Below are 16,406 nucleotides of genomic sequence, written 5' to 3'. Positions count from 1 at the left end.
TTCCTGCACATCTCTGAAGTATGAGTATTAGGATCTAGTGGAACCCTTAGTTTAATGTAACATTCAGTTCTTCTCAATAACATGTGATAAATATCTGAGTATGGATTTTGATTTAATTGTCTGGAAGCATGACTCTCAGCATTTTTTTCTTCTGGGTATCTGGTAATTACGAGAGAGACATTTAGGGTCTGTTTTGGAACACCTAGCCAAATTTGGGCTTTTTTAGATCGAGAAGGTATTTTGGGTCCATATTTGTAGAAAACTACTCTCTTGTATATAGTCTTTTTCACATAATACCAGTGTTAGCAATGGCTGGTGAAGAAACCACTATTATTATTCATTAACTCTGGTCTCTCAGAGGAACCATATGTACAGAGCAGAGGGAAAAGAGTACTGTTGTTTTTTAATAATGAGTCACTGCTACTGATTTAGTGTTTCTTTATTTTTTTCCTTTTTTTTTTTAAGAAAAAAAGAAATGGAAAAAAAGGTGTTTTTCTGAAGCCTAAATGTCAGGAGAATTGATTTTCTCTAGGTGCCATAATGTCTTCAGAAAGGTTTAGTCCAGTGGGCCACAGTGAGATCAGCCAACACTTGTTTTAAAGGATATCTGTAAAAAATTCATGGTTAGATTTCTGCATCTCAGGTCACAGGAGAGTGTGACTATTAACAAGTTCCAGCTGCTTGATGGAGTTTCACCAGCCATTTGTGGATCTTTAATTTTTTTTAGGAAATCTTTAACTGCCTTATTTTTTTCCTGAAGGCATATTAAACCTTTAAATCAATTTTTTTTTTAAGTTCACATTAAATACTCCCTTTGTGTCCATGCTGAGGAAGTCTTTAATTATATCAGTCAAAAAAAAAAGGAAGAAAAAGAAGGGATAGTTGTGATTTTGCTCTCAGTTCTCTATGATTGTGGCATCTCCTCTAGTCATGTTTTTATAGATTTATTTTCTCTGCAAGGGGCCTTTTTTAATGTTGCAGCTGATGATCTAAAAATGCGTGAGCTATGTTTTATTATACACAAGCTGCATAATATGGACGAATAGCTCTCCTGGGCCAGCCGAGCTGTGCAGAGCAGCTCCAGTCAAGCCTCTCGCTCTTTCCCTTCCAGGTCCCTGCTGGAGCCTCGGCAGCCTCAGTGACTGTGGTGGCAAGGCAGTATCTGAGTTTAAGGAGGTCCAGCTGTGGCTCCTTGCAGTCTCATCCTGCTCCTCTGGCTGGAGCCCGTCCTGGCAGTTTGATGCCACCCAGGAATGGCTGTACGCTCTCCTCTGCCCTTCTCTGCTCCTCATCGTGCAGCTGCCAGAGCTGGGGATCAGAGCTGGCCTGTCTGCTCTGCCCCATCTCTGTTATTTCAGAACAGAGAAATGCTGGATGAGAAAAACAAATAATAATGGTGCTGTTTTTCTCTCTAAATTTAGGGGTCTAAATTTTTGGCTTGAAAATCTTTGTTTGGAAATTTGGGCCCAGATCATGAATTGAGCAAACACAGTGACTTACTGTAATAGTGTGTTTGAATTTAAATGAAGGTAGGAAAAGGGATTTCTTCATTTAAAGTTGCAATATTCAGAAAATAAGAGTCCCCTCAAAGATGCATACCATGAAGAAACTGCAAGAATGACCATTTGCCAAGTGATCATTAGTAGTAACAAAAATACGTAAATTCTTTCCTGTAGATCTGGTATTTGCCATAATTTTGTTTATCCTACTTCACACAAAGCCTGAATACCCTGAATATAAATATATATATATATATATATATATATAAACATAGATACATCAAATTAATGCAGCTGCATACTTACTGTCTATATATATATCCATGCACATACAAAAAAAAAAAAATATATATATATATACACACATATATATATTCTGTATGGAATCATGTTCTATGGTTCATCATTCCAGGTAAAGGAGATAAATGCAGGAGAAAATAACATTTTAGTCAGTACCTATTCAGGATTTTATAGGAAATCTGGGGCATTGCCATGACAATTCCCAAAATGGCTAGTTAATATCTTTTGTATACTTGTAAACACCTACTCATTTACTGCAGCAGCACTGAAAACTTATTAAGAGCACTCAGTCCAAATATACTTGGAAAACTCAGAACAACCTTCCTCCTTCTGTATAATTTTTGTTTTTCTCGACATAAATGTGAATTGATACAAATAAATAAGTTCTAAATACCATTAAGCTCTGCATGTCTACAAAGTTTGGTGTGGAATAGGAAATGCACCTGGAACTTTGTAGCTCTTATGTAAAATTAATAATAAATGTTTTTTTGCCAACATCAATATGTTTATATTATGGTCATGGGACTCTCTCTGATGCCTAAATTATTTAAGACATGAATTTTTTATCTCTGCTCAAGCCTACTACATAAAGTTGCTGAGTTCTGTATCAAAAGTGGTGGTTCAAATCAAATTGGTATTGCATTTTAATTAAAGTAGTGCTAGGACACAGCTCACAGTCCTTACTCAGGCAGAATGTACTGGAGTAGTGAAAACTTTATTTTCCTCTGCTTTCTGTGTTTCCAGACACTTTTAGATTGTACCACTTAAGGCTAAGACACAGGAGAGAAGGTGAGGGCTCACTTTCATTTCCCTTTGTCTCCAGTTATGTGCTTCTTCTTGGTGCTCTTGGGTTGGGTGTATTTCATGTGTGGAAAAACCCAAAAGACAAACAGATGACTGTAAATTACTGATGGGTCTTCTGTTTCTCCTTGTTCTAGTGAACACACAGACCTTACGTCCTTTTTAGGCGAGAGGATTTGTGAAAGTAGGTATTTGTCACTAGCAGAGGAAAAGATTCAAGAGCCTGACCTTCCTCATGGAGACACTAGCTAGTTCCTAGAACTAGGAAGTCCCCAATAAAGCAGTTGTTCTGGAAAATAATGAGACCAAGAAAGCCCCCACCATCACAAATAAGTGGCCTGGGAGTTCTATAAATAGTGCTCTTATGATACTTTGAGTCACACTGACTTAAGGCATTAACTTGAGATATTTGAGTTTGAGTAATGCTGGCTCTTAGAATGTATTGCATACGTGCTTTTCTTATTCTGCTGGTGACTGTGGTGCAGAGGAAGAGGTGAGTAGCCTCAAGAGGGCCAGTTAACCTGTTCCTTCTGTTTTCATATTGAGCCTGCACTCTTCTACACTGCATCATTATCTTAAGTTTATAGATATTTAATTCTACAAAGGATAGCTACTTGTTACTATATCTAAATAAAAATATATGACTACCTACGGTTAAGTTGATTAAACCTAGCTGAACATCAGGTGCCCACCAACACACTTTATTGATCCCTCATCAACTGGGTGGGAGAAAATATAAGGAAAGGTTTCTAGGTCAAGATGAGGACAGGGAGAGGCGATAATACCTATTACCGTCATGGACAAAACAAACTTGATCCAGGGAAATTAATTTATTGTCAAATCAGAGCAGGATAATGAGAAATAAAAGCAAATCTTAAAATACCTTTTTCCCAACTTTCCCTTCATTTTGGGTTCAACTTTTCATCTTGATTTTTCAGCCTGCTCTTGTTAAGCACCCCAGGTGGTCAGAGAATGGGATCTGTGGTCATTTCACCACACCTTGTCTCTACTTCTTCTTCCTCAGGGGAAGTACCTCTCACAATTCCCCTGCTCCAGTATGGGTCTTATCCCGTGGAAGACACAAAATTCTCCAATGTGGGACCTTCTCACAGACTGCAGTTCTTCACAAACTGCTGCAGTGTGCATCTTCTCCTTGGGCTGCAGATGGATCTCTGCTCCACCATGAACCTCCATCAGCTCAGGGGGACATCTGGCCCACCATGGTCTTCACCATGGGCTGCAAGGGAATCTCTGCCCTGCTGCCTGGAGCATCTCTTCCTGCTCTTGCTTCTCTGACCCTGTTGTGTTGCTCTCACATACTCTCTCTTCTTTTTCCACCTGCAGTTGCCCTTGAACACATTTTCCCCTTTGTTAAATCTGCTATCCCAGAGATGCCACCACCATCACTGATGGGCTCAGCCTTAGCCAGCTGTGGCAGGTCCATGTTGGAGCCAGTTGGCATTACTCCACTGGACATGGGAGAAGCTTCTACCAGTTTCTCACAGAAACCACCCCTAGAGTACCCCTGCTACCAAAACCTGGCCACACAAACTCTACTCTATTGTTACCTTAAACAATTATGAAAATCTAGCAGAGATTAAACAAAAGTTTAGCAAAAAAAATGGACAAAATGGGCAGTAGCCACCTGGTTATCCGATAATGTCTGATCTGACTAAAAAAGCTAAAACAAAGGTTTGGGCAGGTGAAGACAAATTCAGATTATGTCAGGGTTGTCCAGGGAAGTCATGGAGTTGCCATCGCTGGAGGTGTTTAAGAAGTGACAGGATGTGGCACTTAGTGCTGTGACTTAGCTGACAAGCAGTGCCAGGTCAAAGGTTAGAGGCGACGATCTTGAAGTTCTTTTCCAACCTAATTGTCTCTATGATTCAATTATTGCCATGCCTTCTTTCTTGTAAGCTTGTACATTTACCTGCAACTTCTCTAACTAGAAAATACATTTTCTATGTCTGATATTATCTGATGTCTTCAGTAGTCTGCTTTCCTGTATCTGCAATGTCTTTCTCTTATGAATTCTCTTTTGTAGACATATTTCCAAACAGATGCAATTGCTTGCTAAAGATTCTTGGATTAAATTGGAAATCCTTTAGATTCTCTGGATTTAATACACATTAGGCTTTGTCTGCTATACATCTGATGGTGAGTAGTCAATGTGTTTATCCATTCTTGATGAACATGAATTAATTCAGATGACTGTTACTCCATGAAAAACAAAAGGAACCTCAGATACAGCCCAGGCTATGCCTCGAGACATTCGCCACAGATGTATGCCATGTAACTAATTTTACAGACTTTAATTTAAGAAGTTTTTACAATACTTCTGCATTTTTAACGTAAGAACAGATTTTAATATCTAGATTAAATCTCTTGCTGTAATTAATTCCTGCTGTATTCAGCCTATTTATCATGGATGTGGAGAGCAACCCATCCCCTTCCACCTTGTTGTACTCTTTTCCAAGGAAGACTGTTCCAGCATGGCTATCTTTACAGACAGCATGCAGGAATTTGGGGACAGGACTGAAACTCCTGTACCTTAGGTAGTTGCTACTCATGGGAGCTTGTTACTCATCTTCTGTAGTTGAACGGTCTCCGTGATTCCATAGATCCAAGTCTTCAGTCTCATGGCAAGAGTCAAAGTGCACTGGAATCAGTAGCAGCCTTAAGCCTTTACTTACTTAAAGGGCCTAAAAAAAATAAAGAACCCGTACTAGTGCTGACTTCTAACAGATGGTAGCAAAATAACTGCTACAGCAAGCACTGTGACATTAGAATCACATCCGGCTTGGCAGCGCTGGAAAGGACTATAGAAAATCCCATATAAAACCCTGAATGTCTGTGAATGTTTATAACTTAAAATTTAGTGCAGGCTTTGAGACTGCTCAGACTGATGGATAGCTGTCTGAACACACTGGAGGAGAAGTGGTCTTCTGCCAGTCTCATCCTCTTTCTGGTTATTAGCACAGACACCTTCCCTCCTCAGATCAGTTATTCCAGATCTCTGCTGCTGTGTGAAAAACATTAGGAAAGGCATTTTTCAACTGCAGATAGTTTTTTTCACCCATCTTCTATGGTTGAAGCAATATGCATTTTTTTTACAGAATACCTGACCCATAATTTCTGACTTTTGTCAGGTTCCTTTACATATGAATAGCAAGGTATGAGCTTATCCTTCTTTTTCTTAAAATAGCATAGGTGTAAAATACTTGTTAATCCTCTGCAATTAGGGTATAGATCAGAGCTTGAGTTGCTTCTCAGTGAAATCATAATCACAAATATTTCTTGTATTACATTATGCAATATGAAGGCTCTCGCTAATTCCTTGTCTCTGTGGAATAGGCATGTGTTTTGGCTATGTAATCCCAAAGTTCAAGACTAGCATTTTTCTGATTCTTGTTGTGCTGCATTTTATAAACTGAGTATTTAAGAGTAGCATGTTTATTTATATATGTTGCTGCTAATCCAAACTGTCTGCTAAACTAATCCCTTGTTAAAATGAAATCAAGTCAGCTATTTTAGATTACAAAGTTAAAACAATAGCTCAGCCAGACACTTCACACATCTGTTTTACTTTTCCTGAGTAGGTATGCAGCTTTTCTTACATTCTTTCTCAACAAAAGTGACACCAATTAGCTATACTTTTCTTTCATTTTCCTTTTGTGACCTAAGTATTGTTTTCTTGGTTCTTTTGCTGATTACTTTTGAAATGCTGCCTTTTTTACATGTTTGTTTTCCTTCTCAGTAATACATTTTAAAATGGATAAAAATTTCATGCTTATTACTTGTTAATATGTTATCATACTCTATTACCCAAATTCGGACCAGAGGTAATTCCAATGTGGGAAATGCCAAAATAATACATTCTTGGAGATGAGATCTTAGACAGATATGCAAACCTAAAGTAGGCTTTGATTTACTTACAGTCTGCAGGAAATGAAGCATTACCGTCAATGTGGTACATACAGATTTTAACTGAAGATAACTTTATTTCCAGTTCTACCTGCTGCTTTGACTTAAAGTACTTTTCACATCATCTAATTTTTCATAAACTTTCACATGTTTAAGGTTTGGCTTTTCTTAAGGGATTGTATAAGTTTTCATTTTGTGCAGAAACCCCCCTCTTATTTAGTACATTTACCAAGCACTTTAAAACTACATCAGGTGGGGGTTGCTCTAGCCTCCTGGAGCCAAAAATGTGGAACAATGGAGTTTTCATCACCACTTTTTAATAAACTGTTTTTTGGACTAGTATTCTGAGAGGATGCCACTGCTTCAGCCAAGGTAACCTTCAGACCCAGTTTGATTGATATAATTTTATTTATCTAATTGTTTCATAAGCCTTATTTGAAAGGTGAAGAAGAGGCAGGTGACCCCATCTCAGTCTCATATTTAGCTTTACATCAACTACTTGGAGATTATCTGAAAAACTTTCAGGACTCACCTCCCCAAGAAATGGGAGTGACTGTGCGTCATGGAGAGGTGGGAAGAGTTATTACTTTCTGTATGTCACAGAGAAATTGTATATGGTAATTTCAGATTGCTCTTTAGCACAGCAATGTAACACTGCATCACTGTGTGATGTAGTTAGAAAGCTGGTCCAGCTTGTCTCCCTGAGCTTGTGGGAACCACATCTATGTTCTGAGCACAACTTTCCTCTCAGCCTCCCTCCTGAGGGTAAATGTCTCATGCCACTGAAATGTGAGTGCTCATGGCTACACATTTACCTCACATTTCCTTCAGGTCTTCTAGCCCTCATGCCCAAATCCCCATGCTGGCTTGAATGGTGGCATGTGGTCTTCCACGTTATTAATAACACATGCAAACAGGCTTTAAATTCTGCAGGATCTTAACCAGAACACATGGTTGCAGCCCTGGATCCAGAAATAACTCTGTAGTGTTCACATAAACTACTATATGAGGTGTGAAAACAGTCCTTACCTTCTCAAAAGTGGGCCAGACAAGCATGGCCAGCATGGGCAGGGACTGCACAAAGGTCTCCATCTCCTGTGGTAGCTCCTTAGCTGTTACCCTGCAACTGCCTTTGATACGAAGTCATAGTTGCTGGCTCCAATCTTGTCAATACACTGGGGGTGGATAAGACAGGAGATTGCACTGAGGTCATTATTCTTCTCTCTAATGAAGCCCAAACCCTACAGAAATAGTTAGAGAGTGAGTGGTGGTCTTTAAACTGGGACATCAAGACATCTTAATATCTTCTGTTGTTTTGTGGGAGTAGGAGGCTCTGCGTAAAGTCAATGAAAGGGACAAATAACTCCACAATGAAGCTCAGCTAGTCTCTAATGATAAGTTTGATGTCTTCATGCCTCATGTGCAAGAAGTCAGCAATCCCTTCTGGCTGCTATCTCTCAGGGTCTGACTGGAGTGACTGCCCACCATGGTAGACAAAACTGCCAAGACATAGGGTTAGATTTTTCTGCCTCCTGTGTTTCAGATGTTCTTGATTGAAGGAGTGACTTCAGCAAGTCAGTGGTGTCACAATGATATCCAAATGATGCATCTCCCCTCCAGACCTGCACACAAACCCTGGGTTGCAGTTCCTGCAGGCAGAAGGGCAAATTAGTCCCACACCAAGGTCATGAACTGAGCTAGTGCCACAGTAGAGGCAGATGGGATCACCCTCTCAGTGCGTTAAAGCTGAGTTTGACACTGAGGACACGTGTAAAAATCAGCAGGAGCTAGCCTGTTTAATTTTATAAATTTGCTAGTGCACAAGGAGGCTGTATAGCCTGGTTCAAACTACTGTCACAGCTCCAGTGACACTTCACTCTTTCAGGCCATGTGTCTCCTAGGACCTTGTGTCCTTCCTCCACTGATCCTCTAAAACTTGCTTAGATCTGTTCCCACCAATGGGAATCACTGCCTCAGCTGTCTCTCCTGACAGCTACATCTCAGCTACTCAATGCTCTCTCTGTAGGTGATGGAAACAAATAAACACTTATAGCATATGCAGTTCATATAGCATAGTGGTTCATATGACTTCTGCTTTTGGAGGAAATGAATTTGGTCTTATAAGTTCCCATTTTCTTTCCAACAGCTTTAACAGGAATTTAGGGTAGCTTGCTCTGACACAGAGATCCTACTTCGGAAGACAATTAAATACTATTTTAGCATCCTGAATGTGAAAAACACACAGAGCCTGTATAATGATGGAGGGTTTTTTTTTTTTTGGTGAAGGCTTGTTAAAGTACATGGCAAGTTGAAGGCTTGTTAAAGTACATGGCAAGTTAAAGTGTGTAGTGTTTTGTACACCTAGAAAACTTTCTGGATAGGCTGTTGTCTACTTTTCTGTTATCCCTGTACTATACAGGATTATTAAGTCCTTAATGAAAACTGTGCAACTGGATCAAGATATTAATAATTTGTCAAGCTGCTTAAAAGGGGTACAGGAAAATTTCAGTAAGTCTGCCATGCCCTGTTATATTGACCTTCTCTTTTCATCAGTAAAAGCAACAAATAAGAATTAGCAGGGGGTTCTCTTCTTAGCTTATGCCAACTCTCTTGCTGGAGAGGAAGATATTTGCCTAATCTAATAAGCAAGTATGTAGCATTTGTTCTATAAAGAAACAGATTTTGAGAAAGACCATGACATTGGGAGGAAGTTGCCCTCTTTCTTCTGATCATAATGTCCAGGTGCCTCTGGGAACTGCAGCAAAGAGTTACTGCCAGCATCCTGTGACCAATAAATACATTGAACTCATAGTGTATTTCCTGCCTGTGATAGGTGCATGTGCAGTAACTCAGCAGGTGATGTCCCAGACATGCTTTTGCTGTGACATCCATTAAAAATTACAAGTGAGTCAGTCCTAGATAATATGCTCAAGGAAATACTGTATTGGTGGTTTGTGTTAGAATAATGTGGTAGATTTCTGACATTGATAATAACGGGTTCTAGTATGCCATTTTAGACAACTGTGCCTGCATATTAACCCTGATTGTTGGCATAAGTCAAATTTAAAACACTTTGTAATATCTTCTTAGACATATCCATTCTTGTAATATAATTTTGCATTGTCAGAACATATAAGTTGAAGGATAGTGGACACAAAAAATTCAGTGATTCCTGTATTCCATTTTTTTCCATTCCACCAAAGTATCTCTTTGGTGATTCTCAGTGCTGCATGGTCTGCTTTTTTCATCCATGTTTCCTCCCTTGGCAGTGCTAATATGATAGGGAAGTGTGTATATGGCTTTCTAAACTGCAGTGTTACCAAAAAATCACAAAAATATTTTAGAGCTCGATTTCTGTTAAATGGTTGAACATACCTAAGTGTCACAACAAGCTCTGTGGCAATGTATGCAGCTTCGAATAGATGAAGTGGGAAAACCTCCAGATCCTAAACTAGAGGCCTTCCTATTGACTGCTTGTCTCTCTGGGAAACACTGAAGCTATAACTAAGAGAAATAGGGAAGGCACAACCAATATTACCCCAGACTTCTCTCAGTTACACAAACCAAACTGAGCTTCATGAGGGGTACCAGCAAAGAAAGAGCTCCAGTAAATAGCTGTGACCAAATCTGTGACAGCAATCTGGCAATGCTTTGCATCACCAGCATGCCATATAGCAGCTGGAGGTCCTTCTGCCTGGCAGTTTCTGCCTGGCAATATCTTCTTGGTGTTTTTACATGATGTTAATGCAAGTAGGTGCCTGAGGCACTCATGACATGCTCCAGTGTCTTCTACTGTGCATGCTGTTGGTTCTCAGGGGCTTCAGGGGAGGCGTATTGCAGTAATTAGCTTGATTGAAGGCAACATCTTTCACCTTCTCCAAAACTACAGAGTTGAGTCCTTAGTTTATTCCTTATGTTTACGGATTTGTTTGTCTTTTTTTACATGAAGGACTTTTTTTTCCTATAAGTTTTGCTAATTGAAAAGCTGATATTAAGCTCGGGTTTTTGTTCAATCCCATCCTTAAAAAAAGAAAGAGCAAAAGACATTCTCTGTAAGAAGAGGAGGATATTGCATGGGATGGGGGTAGGGAATAAGGAGGGAGGAGGAGGAGGAGGAGGAGGAGGAGGAGGAGGAGAGAGGGTTGTGCAGATTTCCTGCCCACACTTCAAAAGGGGCTCTCTTCTCCTGTATTATTTCCTTTCCCATTAGCTTCACTTTGTTGGCTTATGGTTCCAAAATGCACCAGGAGTCAACTCCAGTGCAAACCTGATATTAAAAACTAACAGGCTAATGCCAGGGAAAACACACTCTGCTCCTGGTTTCAAAGACAGATTTTCGTTTTTCATAAGTGTGGCCATGCTTTTCTAATAAAAATTCATTAAACAATGGTTATGAAAGATGAAGGTTGGGGGAGGGGGAAGGGATATAATCAAGTGAGTCCCTTTGAACTCACTTGACAAAATACAAAAGCAAACAACCAAGCTGTTAGTGTCACACGTTTCCCTTATGAACAGAGAAGCCTATCCAGGTTTGCTCACAGTCCAGGGAATAAAGATGAGTTAGGCACCTTATCTAAATCTCCCCCTCCAAAAACTGTAGGATTTCTATTCTATAAACATGAATGTCGAGGCTCTTTTGTGTTTCTTCAGTTTACATTATTGTGGGTCTAAACGAGCCTCGAAGAGACTGCTTAATTCGTTTATGTAAAGTAAAAACAAATGTAGAAGCCCTCGCTATTTTTTATTGTTAACATCCCATTGGGAGGCAGGAGAGTAAATATTTTAGAAGTTTAAAGCAATCTACTTAAGCTTAATAATAATGCTGGGTTTCAAGTAACAGAGAAGACTACAAGTCACTGGAAGATCAAAGATTATGCTGAGTTTTATAGCAAATCTGGGCAAAGCTCTCTTGGGAGGGGTAAATCTTCAGAACTCTCCTTTCCCAGTCTTTCATGGTGATTGTTTGACATCTATGGAACAAGAAAGTGAGGAAGAAAGAATTCAGGCAGTTCTCCTATGTCCAGAGAAACAGAAGGCTACAAAACTGAAGGAATGTTGACTTTTTGGCTAGTTTAGATCTGAAAAATTAAAAATTAAAAAAAAAAAGCAAAAAGCAAAAGAAAAAGAAATGGGTCTGAAACACCCTTTCTTTTCCTGGGTCAGTTTGTAATCTCAGGTAAACTGACTTTTGGATGAGTGAGCTCTAAATAAGATTTATGGCAATTTTCCTGAGTTTATCTTAAGCGCTTGTGCTTTTCAGCAAATATTCAGAATCATTTTCAGAATCATCTATTGAGAGACATTAGACACTCTTTACACTCTTCCCAACAATGTGGTGTCTTTCATCTGAAATGAGAAGAGTGCTACATTTTGGGCCATGGGCATGACTGCACATTGAAAAAAAAAAGGAGGGAGAAAAGACAAAATGAGCAGAAAGACTGATAATGAGTGATGCCACATAACAATACTGTAATATCAGGTATGTATGTCTGTTGATGTGTTCAGAGGATTGATATTTAGACAGTATAATCAAGAGTATCTAATGTAGGAACAGAAATTGGGCCACATTATTTTCCCATGGCTGACAAACTTTCCACTGGCCCGGCTTCCAATTATAAAAACACTGGAGTCCTCAGCCATTACACCAAAGCTTGTAAATTTCCTAATGAATATTTAAAATAACCCTATGGAGTTTTTTAATGTTAATGTATTTCAGCCTTTGACTAACACGAATATCCTACAGGGTTACCATTGTGTTTAGCTACATGGTAAATTTAATTATTTTATTTTAATGCTAAAATATAGTGCCAGAGAAAAAAATAACAAATCTTTGTTTCATCTTCTCCGGGTGTACATTTTATGTTATTGTTTGATTTCTTTTTTTAATGCCACAATGAAGTTCCAGACACAGAGCAGATGCACACAGCCAGCTTCTTTCTAGGCTGTCTTACAGCACAAAAGTGACATGTGCACTCCTCCCACCCCCAAAAAAGCAATTATTGAAAATCAATACTATAATAATGGTGAGCAGTGCTGTGTTTTTTCTTGATAGCCAATTATGAGCAATTTACTAAACTTGTCAACTCGTGGCAAAACAAATAGTGTTAATAGTATAGATTTCATAAAGACCTATCTGTCTTGTTATTGCTGCAGTCTGAGCGGTGTTTCAAGTTCAGGCTGGTAATGGAGCAATAACTCACACAGCGATGGAGAGAGTACCATCACCAACACTGGATGCCTTTGGAGCAGGGGGACTGAGCACTGCTGCCATGCAATATGTCCAAATGTGATTACCTCCTCGTAAATAACCACCGGCTTTTTATCAGAAAGGTGGGTGACCATAATACCTAGAAACTTCCTGAGTGTTTTTGGGGTGTTTTAAGACAATGTAATAAACCGTTGTGGTATTTTGAGAAGAATTTTGGGACTGTGAAGTTAATGCTGTGTTTTTGATTTTGTACTTCACTCCTGAATGCAGGCGATTCAAATCATGTATTTGCATAGTATCCATCACAACAGGAACTTCTCAGTGCTAGTGTCATGCCATTATGAGCCAAAGTGACATTAATGCAGTACATGAGAAGTTTGGTATCAAATCAAACAGATTTCTTTCTGTTGATGACAGTTTTCCTAAGCCAAGTTCCGTCAAAGTGCTTTAACTGTGGGAAGTTGTGTTGCATACATTGCAGCAAACATGACAGACTCCACCTTCTTTAGATTCACAGAGCTGATAATGGCATTTCACACTCACAAGTGAATTCTCATAAAGCAAGGCCACATGCTGGTTTTTCATGACAGAAAATGTCAGCAGAGAGAAGGGAAACTAAAAGCTCTGTGAATCTGAGGTGCTGCCACCAGGGGAAAAGGTGTGAAGGGGGCAAGTTTCTTTCTCTGGTCCATGGAAAATTCCCAGAAATGAAGGATGCTCATGTGGGGTCAGACATGCTGCATATGTCTGCACAGCTGAGGTTCACAATGAGTGGTGTTTTTCTTTATATCCTTAAAAGTGTGCTAAAATGTATTCTGGTGCCAGTCTGGCTGCTGAGCATGCTGGTGCCTCTCAGCATGCTGAGAGGAGGTCCACCTCATTGCTGACCTGTCCAAGTGGCCCATGTTCCTGCAGAGAGCTCCTGGAGGATGGGCAGAACTGCAGTGAGCACATGCCCACCCAGGCTGAGCTCAGCCCTTTATCTCAGTCCAGGCTTTGAGTTAGAACCTGAACTATAAAGTTTGGGTCCAGCCCAGATGATGAATTAAAAAGCCCTCTGGGGAATGGGAATTGTGTTCCAGCTCAGTTGTCCACCTCTCTAGGAAGCCACCATTCCTAGTCCCAAGCTCTGCCTCTGTGTAGGTGCAAAAACAAGGTGTGGGAACACAAACCAGCATCAGCAACTGTTTGCTCCTGTGAATATATGAAGGACTGTTGTCCACAGAGAATTTTCAAGCTGTGTCCATCTTCTGATCTCTAAGAAACACATAAGCCCACAAGAGTAAGGTGTTGCTCCAGGAACAGAGGGAGCGGAAACACAAGACTTCTTTTAAGCTCCTACTCTTCCTTCCATCTCAAAGATGTGTGCATGTGTGTGTGTATATTTAGTATTTAAAATAACTTTCTCCCATTTTTATCCCTTCCCTAGTAAGCACTGGAGGAGTGACACTGGCCTTCAACTTGCAAGGAGCTGGCAACAGCTGTGTCTGGTGCAATGTCTGCCACACACATGTGGTGCTCCCTCATGACTGACTGTTGAGAGTCTGAAGACAGCAGCAGCACTTGCTGGCAGTTTTTAGACACTGATCTGTTTTCTTTTAGTGCATCCTGGGTTTTGGAGCAAGTTCATGCTCCACTCTTCCTCCCTAGGAGAATCTGTAAGTGGAAAAGGGGTGTCTATACTGGGAACTCACTCCAAATGCTCCCTTAAGCTGCCTTGTCTGTTTTAATCTTCAATCTCCTTTTCCACATACTGGAATAGCTGCTCTGCTGCAAACTCCAGCAGGTGCTCATGGGGTGCCTTTAAATACCTTAAAGTGTTTCTCTGCTGGAGACTGTGAACATCTCCTTTGCTGTAATCCCATATGTGTGTGACAAGGGTGGGGAGTTGTTGTCCTAACTTTTCTGGACAGTTTTAGCAAGAAAATATTTCTGGAAAATAAAGAGTTGATTTTTTTTCTTTGTGACTAGGCACTTTGTGTCTAGATGAGGCAGTCTGTTTCTAGCTGAGCTAAACCTGGCAAGCAAATTTTAGGTGGCTCTTTAAACATTTGCAGATCTCACCAGCAAAGAGGAGGAAGTTTTGGTAAAATAAAAACAGACTGCACATGGAGGAGAAATTGGTAGAAAAATTCCATGTCAGGTTTAAGGTCTGTTTGAAAGCTGAGGTTTGAAACTGAGATACAGAATCAAGTATGGTAGTGCTGAAACCATGCTGAAACTCTGTTCCATGAAATTTCTTCACTAGCAGACATAAATTCTGGAAACCTTAAGGGATTTCTATTATCTTGGATTTTAGAGGAAAGAGAGCTGGAGTTCTCAGAGTCTTGTCATGCTGGATTTGTTGTGACTCTGAAACAGAAGGGGAAGTATCTCATTACTTAACAGTGAGTGGATGAATGTGAGGATTTATTTAGCACATCAGAGCAATCTCCAAAGCCATTTAAAGAGATGAAGTGAGGAAGAACAACCTCTTCAAGTGATTTTATAGACGAAGCTCAGTGAGGCAATGTTAATGAAGGTTGGCCAAGATGCTGTCACTAGTGCAGCTCTTCTTGAACAAAGAATCCTATGATCTTTAACTGATCATAAGTTGTCAAAGGCAAAAAATAGCTTTGCCAACAATAGGTGAATAAACTGAAGATGTGTCACCAATGAACTTTGCATTACTACCAATACCATTTTTTGAGTCATGACCAGAGCAGCAAGGTAAGTGTGAGTCATGAGGAACACAGCACAGAGGAACACAAGTAGTTCACTAAATTGTTTTTTTTACATACACACATGCCAGTGTTGAGAGTCTAGAGAAAGCATCAGATCAAGAATGGAAGATCAGAAGATCTGGGAAGGAAATACCTCATATAAAAATCCATCCATTTGGAAAAATGTTGCTGTTACTAGTTACTATCTAGTAGATGAAGGATTTTGTTACTGTTTTTGTGTAATTTTCTCTTGGGATTGCTTGCCTGAAAACCTGGTGGCATACTGCTGATCCTTGTAGACCGGTTCTCTCTGCTTCAACATCTATAGATAATTGTCCCACTTGGCTTCTCTCCAATGTCTGCTCCATGATGCTATAAGAAATATTCACAATATGTCACTCTAGGTCCTTAATATGCATATTAAATTAGTAACAGAGACTCATGTTTCCTTCTGTGGCCTCCTCTAGATGGTCAAACAGAATATGAGCCTCAGCCAGCTGCTGTGAATGGTCCTCTGGAGCAATATGTTCTAGAACTTCTATTTTGGTACCTCAAATTTGCAAGCCAGTGTGAGTAAACTTTCTCTGTAAGTTGTGTGCTACTAAACCCATCTCATCAGTGATCTAGTCTGTGAAAGGGTGTTGCTGGTAATGCACTGTTTGGGAAAAAAACAGCAGTAAAACTCTTTGTCTTGAGTAATTTATTTCATACACTGCCTCTTGTCTGGTGTGTGAATTGTGTGTTAATAGCTTGCAGTTTTCTCACATTTGTTGGTTATTTGAAACTATTGTCTGAATAATTTCTGTGAATAATTTTTCATCTGTAGGTATTTCACACTCATTTGACTGGGATTATTTGAAAACTGAAATTAATCTTTCAAGCTGAGTTAGTTTTTATTGATCTCATGGATCATAAAATGTATATATTTTCATGGAATTGACCATTGAAAAATAGCATGTATTGTCCCATGAA

This window comes from Lonchura striata, chromosome 2, assembly GCF_046129695.1.
Source record: "Lonchura striata isolate bLonStr1 chromosome 2, bLonStr1.mat, whole genome shotgun sequence".
NCBI classification, from domain to species: Eukaryota; Metazoa; Chordata; class Aves; order Passeriformes; family Estrildidae; genus Lonchura; species Lonchura striata.
The sequence above is the reverse complement of the archived record's forward strand: the minus strand, read 5'-3'. Positions refer to the sequence as shown.